We start from the raw sequence: 9089 nt of genomic DNA, 5'->3' as shown, positions 1-9089 counted from the left end.
ACCTGTCACCCAGAACTTTTTCTGTGACAAAACTATCTTTTGAAAATGAGGAAGACATAGAAATATTCTCAGATTAAAAATAAAGCTGAGGAACTTTATTACTATAACAAATGTTAAAAGGAGTACTTTGGGTTGCAGTGAAAACCCACTAGAAGTAACGTGAAGCAATACAAAGCTATAACGTTCTCTGGTAAATATAAAAATGTAGGCAAGTAAAACAGTCACCATTATTATAATTTTGATTTGTAACTCACACTTTGTTTTCTACAGAATTTAAATATATATATTTTTAGCCATTTGTACATCTTCTTGGGAGAAGTGTCTATTCGGGTCCTCTGCCTATTCTTTAATTGGATTATTTCTTTGTTGTTGTTGTTGAGTTGTATGTATACATTATATATTTTAGATATTAACTCCTTGTTGGAGCTGTTATTTACAAATACCTCCTCTCATTTGATCGGTCTCCTTTTTGCTTTGTTGATGGTATTTCTTTTGCTGTGCAGAAACTTTTAGTTTGGTATAGTTCAACTTATTATTATTATTATTATTATCTTTGCTTTTACTTCCTTTATCTCTGGGGTCAAATTCATAAACTCCTCTCTAAGACCAAGGTATATAAGTTTAATACCTATGTTTTCTTCTATGTAATCTATAGTTTTAGTTCTTATATTTAGGTATTTGATCCATTTTGAGTAAAATTTTATATATGGGGAAAAACAGTAATCTATTTTTATTCTTTTGTGTGTGGCATCATTTATTGAAGAGGCTTTCATTTCTTCATTGTGTTTTTGGTTACATTGTCAAAAATTATTTGCCCATACACATGTGGATTTATTTCTAGGCTTTCAATTCTGTTCCATTGGGCAGCAATTAGGGAAATATAAATCTAAACTACAATGAAATATCACCTCACACCTGTTAGAATGGCCATTATTGACAAGATAGTTGGAGAAGTTATGGAGAAGAAGCAATACTCATTCACTGCTAGTGGGAATGTCAACTGGTATATCCACTTGGGAAAACAGTACACATTTTCCTCAAAAATTTGAGAATAAAGTTATCGTATGACTCAGCAACCCTTATTCTGGTCTACCTGGAAAATTTTAAAACATTTATTTGCAAAGATATATGCACACCTATGTTTATTGTAGCAGCATTCACAGTAGTCAAGACATGAAAACCACCAAGGTATGCCTTGATAGGTGATTAGATTAAGAAAATGTGGTGTGTAAATGTGCACAGTGGAATACTACTCAACCATAAGGAAAGATGAAATACTGCCATTTGTGACAACATGAATAGATCTTTAGAATATCATGCTAAGCAACAAAGGTAAGACAGAAAGTCAAGAATCATGATTTCACTTATATGTGGGATATAAAACTGAAAGCAACAAATGAACAAACAGAACAGATAAAATCTCATATACACTAAAAACAGTATGATGGTTATCAGAAGAAAAAGTGGGTCTGGGGTAGTAAAAGGTAGAGGGGTCAAGTGTATGATGATGAAAGGAAATTTGACATTTGGTGGTTGTCACACAGTGCAATATACAGATTATATATCACAAAATTGTATACTTGAAACGACATAACTTTATTAATCATTGCCACCCCGATATATTGAATGTTAAACAACTTTAAAACTAAAACCAGAAATATAAAAATAATCATAAACCTATGTTATTAGGCATACAACATATAAATATATAATTTTTGACATCAATAATATAAGGGGAAATGGAACTTTATAGGAGCAGAGTACATATGCAATTGAGGTTAAGTTGGTAATAATTAAAGTTAAACAGTTATAATTGTAAGATGTTACATCTAATCCCTATGGTAATCACAAAGGTAACGTGTATGATATACACACAAAAAATAAATAAGATAATCAAATTTGTCACCACAAAAATTCACTAAACACAAAAGAAGACAATAATGGAGCAAATGAAAACAGAAAATAGTCTGAGACATACAGAAAACAATAGCAAATAGGAGACGATTTCCCTTATAGGTGTTTACATTGAATGTAAATGGACTAAACTCACTAAACAAAGCTTATTGTTTGGCAGAATAGATGGAGAATTGAATCAAAGGAAACCACGTGACAATTTTAATTGATGCACAAAAAGATATTTGACAAAACAACACTTTTTATTGATAAAAACATGATCCAACTACATGGTATATTCAAGAAATGCATGTTAGATAAAATACAAATAATTTGAAAATTATAATTATAAACACATATGTTACAAATAACATAGCCAAAATATATATGATTCGACATCAATAAAGGTGAAAGTAGAAGTAAATAATTCTATAATAGTAATTAAAGACATCAGTACTCCCAATTTCAATATGGGAGAGACAGTGAGATAAAAGGTCCATAATGAATAAAAGAACTTAGAAATGGCATATACCATTTAGACCTAAAACACACACCAAAACAAAGAAATAAACATTTTCCTGAAAGACATATGAAACATTCTCCATTATGGAGCATAAGTTAGGAAAATACCAAATCTTAGTAAATTTTAAAAACATTAAAATATTAAGCATATTCTGATCACATTAGAATGGAACTAGAAAGCAATATAAAAAATAAAATAAAATTAATGAATACATAAAAATTAACATCTTTAAACAACCATTTGGTAAAAAAGAAAAACAAAGGTAATTTAAAAATTTTTTGAAACATACAAATATAACATAGCAAACCTAAGTGATGCAGCAAAAGCAGTGCTAAAAATTAAACTCTTAACAGTAAATGTGTACATTTAGAAGGAGAAATGCCTCAAGTCAATAATGTAGCTTTAGCCCTGGCTAGACACCTCAGTTGTCATCTCAATATGCCAAGGTTGCAGCTTCAATCCCTGATCAAGGCACATACAAAAATCAACCGATGAATATATAAATAATTGAAAAAGCAAAATCTCTCCTCTCTCTTTCCCCATCTCCTATTTCTCTCTCTCTCGCTCCCCCTCTCCTCTTTCTCTCTCTCTCAAATCAATCAATCAATCAATACTAAAAATAATATAGCTTTTACACTTTGAGGAACTAGATAAGAATAACTGAATGAAGGAAAACCATTTGATAATTTTAATTGATGCACAAAAAGATATTTGACAAAACTCAACAACTTTTCTTGATAAAAACACTCAATAAACTAGTATGACAATTTGTAAACATGATAAAATCCATATATTAAAAACACCACAGCTAATATTATTTTTAATGGTGAAAGAATTTTTTTTCTCTAAAATCACAAAACCATAAGGATTTTACTCAAACACACAAACAAAAAACTATTGGAACTTCATAAACAAATTCAACAAAGACGCAGGATACAAAATAAACACACAAAAATTGGTTTTGTTTTTATACACTAACAATGAACAACCTGAAAAAACTAAGATTATTTTATTTACAGTAGCTTTAAAAAAGAATAAAATGCTTAGAAATAAAGTTAAACATGGAAGTAAAGAATGAGTGCACTGAAAACCACTACAAAACATTGCTAAAAGATTAAACCAAAAAAAAAAAAAAGTAAAAATATTTCACATTCATGAATTGGGAGGCTTAATATTGTTAAGATGACAGTGCTATTCAAAACAATCTAAAGATTTGATGAAATCTCTGTCAAAATGCTAATGGCATTGTTTTGAATAAATACAAAAATTATCTTAAATTTTTTGCCCAATTTCAGATGATCTTAAGTACCCAAAACAATCTTAGAAAAGGAAGGACAAAGCTGGAGGAATCACACTGTCAAATTTCAAAATGTACTATAAAGCTAGTTATTAAAACAGTGTGGTACAGTTATAAGAGCATATGGACAATGGATTAAAATAGAATTCCCAGAAAAAATATTGTGTTGGTAAAAAATCCATATGGTTTTTTCTTCCATTAAATAAAAGACACATTTTAAATTTTTACCAGTAACTTTATTGATTTGGATATTTTGAGCATGTCATCTATCTCTCATGTGTTAAAACATTGATTGTTCTCAATGTCTCAATTTGATCATTATCAACTTCAACTGGTCTACCCAACCATGGAGCATCATCCAGCAAGAAATATCCTGAAGGAAGTTCTCAAAACACCTTTGACATGGTCCATCAGTCATTGCACATTTTCCATATACTGCACAAATATTTTTTTTGTATTTCAGTTTATTTTTTACCTTTCTTGAAAAATAAAGCATAATATTGAAAATATTTCATATTTTCTTTCATCTTATTAAAATGCTACACAAGAATTCACCAATGTTAATGTTCTTTTAATGCACACTGATATGAAAGCTGTCACAATAAAATCTAACACAATTGTTTTGAATGATGTTAAAGACAACTAAGTGCTACTAGAGCCATCTTATGTTAAAAAACCAAATGAACATTTTGGCCAACACAATAATTTTGACAAGGATACAAAAGCCATTAAATAGGGAAAAAACATTTTTTCAACAAATGGTGTTGGCAAACCTGGAGAGCCCACACACACACATACACACACACTCACATACAAAAGAATGAATTTGAACCTGTACTTTAAAACATACAAAGTTCAATTTAAAATAGATCAAACTTCTAACCATATGAATATAAAAATATAGCCAAGAAAACATAGACGCAAAACTTCATGACATTGGATTTGCCAATGATATATTTGTTATGATGCCAAAAGAATTGGAAACTAAAAATAAAATAAAATAGGTAAATTAGACCTTATCAAAATTTAAAATATGTATCAAATGAAACTATTAACTAAATGAAAAGACAACCTGTGGAATAGGAGAAAATATTTGTAATCATGTATCTGATTAAGAGTCAATACTCAGAATATATAAATAACTCCTAAAACTCAACAAGGGGGATAAAAGGACAAAGAACTTGAAGAGAGATTTCTTCAAAGGATATACAGTATACAGATGTGGGCAACAAACACATGAAAATATGCTCAACATCATTAGTCATTAGCAAATACAAATCAAAATGTCAATAAGATACAACTTGACACCCATTAAAATGGCTATTAAAAAGCAAGAAGCAAAAAATGTTGGAACGCATATAAAGAACACTTGGGCAATACTGGTGCTAACATGAAATTATATAGTTACTTTGAAAAGCATTATAGTTATTCCTCAAGTAATGAAACCTTAAAGTACCATATTATTTAGCAGTCCCATATCTAGGTATATACCCAAAATAACTGAAAGCAAAGGCTAAAACATAAACTTGTACACTAGTACGTATGCAATCATTCACAGTAAGCAAATATTACAAAAAACCTACATGTCCATCAACAGATGAATGGATAAACAAAATGTGCTATATACATGTTATTCAGTTTTTTAAAAGAATGAAACTCTAATGCATGCTGCATCATATATGAACCTTGAAAACATTATGCTGAGTGAAATAAGTCAGATAAAAAAAGACATATGATTACATTTATATGAGGTACATAGATTAGGCAGGCTGATAAAGTAAAATAAACTCACCAGGAAGAGAGGAAGGAGACTAATGAATAGTTTTTGTTTAATGGGTACAGAGTTTCTGTTTGGTATGATGAAAATATTCTGAAAATGGATAGAGGTATAGCATTGTGAATATACTTAATGCAACTGAATTATATACTTTAAAATGGTTTAAATGCAACTTTTATTTTATTTATATTTTACCATACATGAAAAATAAAAACCTTCTCTCTTCTCAGTAATATAATGCTAAGCTATAAAAGAAGCCTATTTCTGAAAGTGTCAAAAATTCTAGTGATAATAATTAAGGTCCAGCATTTCACTGAGCCAGAGTGGTTTTAACAACTGGTAAAAGAAGTCATAGCTTATATCAGTGATTTTAAGTTCACTAAATGATTCTAGATATTACAGAAATGATCATTTTATTGAGCATATCTTATCTAATTGTTGTATCATCTGAAAATAATAATTCACCCCATAATCATAATAAATGCAGAAATATCATTGGATAAAATCCAACATGTATTTATGATAAAAACACTTAACCAACTTAGAGAATACAACTTCCTCAGTTTGCTAAAAGGCATTTTTCATAAAACCTACAGATAACATGACACCTAATGATGAAAGATTGAATGTGTTCCTTTAGGATGGGAACAAAGGCAGGATTTTAGGTCACATCACTTCTATTTAACATTGTAGTTGAGGTTGTAGCCAGTGTAAAAAGTGAAATAATAATAATAATGACATTAATAATAATAGACACTCATATTGGAAAGTATGAAGTATAACTATCTTTTCTCACACGTGATACCACCCTATCTGTAAAAATTATGTTAATGAATGTACAATAAAATTTAATGGAGGTCATCATGTTTAGTAAACACGAATCAAAAAACAAAAAGCAATTGTAAGTCTATAAATTAGTAACAATCAAAAAATGAGATTAACAACACAATTCCATTTACAAACTCATTAAAAATAATAAAATGCATAGCAATAAATTTAACAAAAAAAAGAGAAAGACTTATATACATTGAAAACTATGAAACATTGCCATGAGACATTAGAGAGGATTAACCTAAAAGAAGAGACATTCAAAATTTTCAGATAGAAAAATAAATATTTTTATGGTGTCAGTCTCTAAATTAATTTATAGATTTAAGAGCTCCATATCAAATTTCAGAGAGCTTTTCTTAAATAAAAATGGACAATCTGATCCTAAAATATGTAACAAGTTGTAAAGGAGCTAGAATAGTCAAAATAATTTTAAAAGAGAGAATAAAGTTAGAGGACATACACTTCCCAATTTCAAAACCACTAAAAAGCTACAGTAAGCAAGAAAGAGTGCTATTAGCATAAGGATAGACATATGGATCAAAAATGCAGAATTGAGAGTCTTGGAATAAACACATTGTGTGGCCAATTATTTTCAACAAAGATGTCAAGGCAATACGATCAAGAAAAAAAAGTCTTTTACATAAAGAGTATAGGGACAATTGGATATCCACATGTCAAAATATTAATGTAGACTCTCATGTCCCATCACACACAACTAATTAAAAAATGAGACCTACTATAAAAGTCAACCCTATAAAACTTTGAAAGAAAAGATAGGAAAAATCTGTATTTTTGTTTTTGAATTTTGTCTATACTCACAAGGAATTTCCCCCCAAAATATATGAATGCCTAGTAACAGCAGGAAAATGTGTTAATTACTTACTAGGAAAATGAAAATTAAATAAACAATGAGATACACCTTTACAGCCACTAGAAGGATCATTTTTTAAAAAAGACGACACCAAGAATGGACAAGAATGTGAAGAAACTAGAGCCTTCATGTTACTGGTAAAAATGTATAATGGTTTAGCCACTTTGCAAAGATGCGATGTATAATTTAAAAAGCTAATATAAATGTATTAAATAATCTGCCAATTCCTCTCCTAGGTATTGTTCCCAACTCTCCCACACTAGATGAAATTCTTTTGGTATCTTATTATAAAGTTTGATATTACTGTGTTTCTTCATCTCTGTAAGTAATGAATATTTATTTCACTGTCACAAATTTCTTGATTGTACCCAATCCAAATAATTTTTACTGAAAGGTAAGTAAACCAAGAAACGCACAATGAAAACATCATAGGGATTTCAGTATTGAAAATATCATATCCCTAAAGACTCAGGAAAGCATAGTGGGATTTAAAAGATCTCAAGAAGTAGATAGATATGATCTTGAAGTTTGAGATGGACAGCACATAGTTTAGATATTATGGATATTCATAAGGAAAGGTACAGAAGACAAAATCCCCAGCGTATGTTTAGAAAACGGCAAATATTACAATTTTCAATGAGTAATTGTGATATCTGGACGGGTGAACTGGAATCCTAACTCCAAATGCTGAAAGCATCAGACATTTTAAGAAAATATCTTGAATGCTGAAGGATCTGATTAGTTTAGGAACCAAAATTAATACATTTTTGAGTAAGGAGTTTACATAGATAACACTGAGGAAATATGATTGTTTCAAAGATTCATGAATCTCAATAATTCAAAGCATATTTTATATTTTTTAAATTCTTATTTTAACTTCAGAAAATTTTAAAATTATTGTTATAATATATATTTGGAAGAGTGAACAAAGAGATATTTTCATGTACATTCAATCTAACTTGGGACAAAAAATTAATATATAACTAAACTTACCTTGCTTATTGGTGAAAGTAGCACAGAACTAATGAATTTGTCTCTTGAATTTGCTTTTAAGAAGAGACAAAAATAGACTTTCAGGCAAGATGGGGGGCACAGACACACACGCTGTATCTCCCTCAACAACTAAGGAATACAACTACCTCAAAACTAGAAACAACCAGAAGTTCCAGAAAATCAAACTACATGGAAGTCCAACAAACAAAGATATAAAGAAGAAATACTCATCCAGAAAGGTAGGAAGGGTGGAGCTGGGGTAGAGAGGATGTGGTGTGGTGGTGGCAGCAGCAGCAGCAGCAGTAACAGTAGCAGCAGTAGCAGGCTGAGGGAAAGCACAGTTACACGTTTAAAAAGACAGGATGGACACCTGGCGAGTATTCCCAGCTCCTCATCAGGCCTCAAAGCTTATGATCCCAGCACCAGGAAAAATCAAGCCTCATTGCTTCTGACTGTGCAAAAAAGTGGGTGTTGGGGCGGAGGCAGGGACTGCCAGTTTCTCAGCAGAGTCCACTTGTTTGGAGGGCCCCCATGGTCCTGGAGCATCTGGAGATCCATCCATTCTGGGAATGACAGCCACGGCAAAAGCTATGGAAGTGGGAGAAGTGCCTGGAAAGTGGATGAGTGCTGGGCAAGTGGCATTGTTCCCTCTCAGACCTCTCGCCTACATATAGAGCCACAACATGGTGAACAGGTTGCCCTGTACTGACGAATACCTAAGGCTCCACCCCTTACAACATAACAGGAGTGACAACTCTACCTAAGACACAGAGGCAAACAAACACAGGAGCCTGTCAAGATGAGCCAAAAAAGTATGGCCCAAAAGAGGGAATGGATCAAGGTTCCAGTGGGAGAACTAAGCGATAAGGAGATAGCCAAGCTAACAGATGCAGAATTCAAAACA

This window comes from Furipterus horrens, unplaced genomic scaffold (genome assembly GCF_987537825.1).
Source record: "Furipterus horrens unplaced genomic scaffold, mFurHor1.1.pri manual_scaffold_6, whole genome shotgun sequence".
Lineage (NCBI taxonomy): Eukaryota > Metazoa > Chordata > Mammalia > Chiroptera > Furipteridae > Furipterus > Furipterus horrens.
Note: the sequence above shows the minus strand (reverse complement) of the source record.